Source organism: Eptatretus burgeri, chromosome 10 (genome assembly GCF_056783735.1).
Source record: "Eptatretus burgeri isolate ZD-2024b chromosome 10, Ebu_testis_v1, whole genome shotgun sequence".
In the NCBI taxonomy this organism is placed as follows: domain Eukaryota; kingdom Metazoa; phylum Chordata; class Myxini; order Myxiniformes; family Myxinidae; genus Eptatretus; species Eptatretus burgeri.
The window spans coordinates 97,430,722-97,434,192 of NC_140970.1; the positions used below are offsets into that span (position 1 = coordinate 97,430,722).

Consider the following 3,471-nt stretch of genomic DNA (forward strand, 5'->3'; position numbering starts at 1 on the left):
GTATTGCTTGGTTTCTCTGCTTGTTCATAATTATTGAGCTTCATAAAAGTGCTTTGCCAATAATGATATGTATTCCAGAATACTTGAAGCTGGCCACAATCTGACAGAAATATGCAATGAAGTGTAGAGCAATTCATGTCTGACAGAGAACCATGGACACAGTGAGTACTAGAAGATCTGTTGATGTGGAGTCATGGCTGACAACCTCAGGTGAAAATTTCATTTGCATACGATGATGTTTTTTTCAACTTGTCATTCAGCTTGCTTGAAAAGAGCACAAAGGTGTTTTCATATGGAGAGACCAAAAGGGTTGAGACTAAACAATGCATCCAGGGTACTGTGGAAGAAAACTCACTCACAGATTATTTTTACAATTTATTTTACAGAGTTGAATCACTTGAACATACGTATAGAGAGAGGCACTCCAGCAATGATGAAACCCTCTCTCGGTTCCCCAGCAAATGTCCTATTATACACTTAAGCAAACATTGGTGCAATGAGATGGTTGAACAAAACAAGACAAGGAACTGCTTGTGGTTTGTCTTTAGGTTGGGGAGGGATGAACTCAGCAAAATTCATCCAATAGGGAAAAAGCACAACCGTCTTTCTCAAGGTCCAATATTTATCAGAGAAGAAATTTAACCAATGATGAAACGCACACAGCTGCTTGTGAATGTAAATGTAATACAGGATTAATATTTATTTTTCACATGAAATTCTTTCAATTACAGCAGTTATTAATGTTATTATTTACAAATATGAAGAAGTTTGATTTATACTTCAACAGTACTCCAATGTTGGACACAGGCTGCGTACGAATAAATAACCCTCCACAAAATGTTTAACAAAAATCACTGCATCCCGAGAATGTTCCTGCCGAGACGAGGAGGTAGCGGCCTGATATAACGCAACCAAGCGCACAGAATGACAACTGCAGGATTGGAAGAATACGTGAAAAGTGCAACAGACTACTGAATCCAATTTGTAAACGAACACGAAGACAACAACAAACCAGAGAATATTTCTCACCCATCGAAAGCAAAAAATATTCCAAAGACAGGTGCAAATGGAAGATGGCACACAAGAAACCAAAACAACGAATACAGCTCCAACAATTGCAAATAAAACCAAAACAACAAAACATCAACAGATATACACCACCAACTGGGAGTATTGATTCTTTGTGGCCTCTACGATCCCCAAGTTTTTTTGATGTCCGTTAAGGTAATTTTTAATTTCTGCTCCGTCAACTCTTGGGATTTTTCAAAGTTTTCATCTTACGGGCGATTCCGTTTTAATGTTCTCAACATTCCTAGCAATTGGTGTTAGCCTGACTTATCAAATTTTGTTCATGTGATCTTAAATGGGTTCAAATGTCAATTCCTGTAATTGCTACAATTTCTTGATTTATTGGTCAAATCAGCTGAAAAGGAGAGTTCTGATTGTACTGAACAGTCCCTTCATCTCTGATGTTTGATTTTTAGTTTGTTGAGCATGACAATGGGCTCAACTGTCAAATCGGCTCTGTCCCCTCATTTATCGGCTGTTTGAGCTAGATTTGGTAGATACATTGATTCTATTGAGCAACGCCTACAATCGCTGTGTCCCCGATTGTTCGATGTCCCATATGGTCACCTTCATAATGGAATCAACGGTCAAATCTTATTCTTACTCCGCTCTCACTTTGAGTTCCCGAATTTTCTGAAGCATAGCTGAAATGTTCTCGGGGCGGTCGCTCATCACGGACAGGCAACCACTGACCTCTACTATACTGAGTGGATAGCGGGTGGGACGAGGTCAACGCCAGGACGTCATTTTGAAGCTCGCATAAAATCTGCAATCCACACCACTCACATGTTCTAATGTTGTGTTAGTATTCATTTGTCTGTGTAGTTTATCGATGCACAAGCTGGCACTTTACTAACGGACAATTCCGAAATAAATTCCATTTGAAAGTCCTTATTACCTCCGCCACCAAAGGTGGATGGGGGTTATGTTGTCATCCCTGTCTGTCTGTGAGCAGGATATCTCAAAAAATTATGAAAGGATTCAGACAAAATTTGACGGACGGGTTAGATGTGTGACGAGGACAAGTGTATTCGATTTTGGTGAACATCCGGATCTGGATACGATAATGTTTTAAGTTTTTAAAGTTATATAATCCATAATATTTCAAAAGGGAGGTTCATGATCATGGTTCGTAAGGATTCAATGGTAATAGTTAAGGAGTTTGAAGAATGAATGACACGCTCAATCCACTTAGAATGGGTATCAATGACGAGGAATATTCTGTCCAGAAAGAGTCCAGCATAATCAAGGTCATCAAACCGTGGTCGAAGCTGCACATTGGCCACATTTAGAGGTGAATGGGTTGGAACTTGAGTAAGCTTCTGACAAGTGTGATGGTGACACATACAGCGAGGACTGTATGTCATGGTCTATTCCAGGCCCCCATATGTAACTCCTGGCAACATTGTTCATGGTGACTACACCAGAGTGAGACTCATGACTATCTGAATTTGGGTGTTAAAATTATGCAATCACCCCAAAGTAAACAATTGGCATGAATTGACAATAAATTCTTCCTATCTAAATATGGATTTTTCCTCAGAGGGCATCGTTGATCAATATCTGGACAACATTTGACATTTAACAACACATTGTGATGGACCTCGCTGCTCTTGGATAACTCCGACAGTCTGAGGTGTCTAAAAAGGCCACAGACGCCATCTACAACACTCACCTCTGGTCAGGTCTTCACAGTCAGGGTTGGTTTACCGTACCTGTGAGATGACTGTACCAGATAGGGAATCTTGCTGGTAGATGCGCAATGGATGTTAATTGGCAGAATGAACCAGCATTACGAGCCGCATCCTGTCGTCTATCATTGGCCAATCAACCTTGGGTCAATGGCCCTAAGGCATTCCATGCCGTGATCAAAACACGACAGGACAATTCAAGACGGTTTCAAGCTTGTATTGTCAATGGCAGGCTAGCAAGTATTCACAACATTCCCATTACCTCGATGTGACATACCCACCCTTGGAATTATTACAGCGATTACTTAACACCTCCACACAAAATGGATCCAGACACCCGAAGAAATGGCAAGTACGGGATGAGGGGTGAGAAGAGGGAGAGGTGAGAACTTAGTTGTGGTTGGTGTTGTGGCCTCGACACACTTGAGTTGTCGCCCAATGGTCTGGCCTGATGGTCCTTGGATCCACCTCCTCACACTCCCTCCTCCTCCTCCACTCTGCTTGCGCTCTCTCAAATCACCCGATGATGTGGGTGATTGCCCGCAAAGGGAAGAAAAAAAAGACAGAACAAAGTGCAAGAACGAGTGAGAAAATAAAAACGCGAACAAGAAAGAGAATAAAGTAAACCATGCATATACACGGTTAATTAAGCGACATACACCACGTGCTGGTAAAGCTCATAAACAACGGGTTGATGAAGCGTACAAACAGA

The 3,471-nt window shown here is 41.3% G+C and overlaps 1 protein-coding gene across 1 annotated transcript in view; it reads left to right on the plus strand.

Moving 5' to 3' along the window:
* The first annotated feature begins 83 nt into the window (after nt 1-83).
* Nucleotides 84-3,471, plus strand: part of LOC147019214 (ubiquitin carboxyl-terminal hydrolase 2-like) — a 359,775-nt gene continuing 356,387 nt past the window's right edge. The window contains exon 1 of the mRNA XM_085899555.1: nt 84-210. The gene's annotated coding sequence lies outside the window, so the exon portion shown is untranslated. The remainder of the gene's footprint in view (nt 211-3,471) is intronic.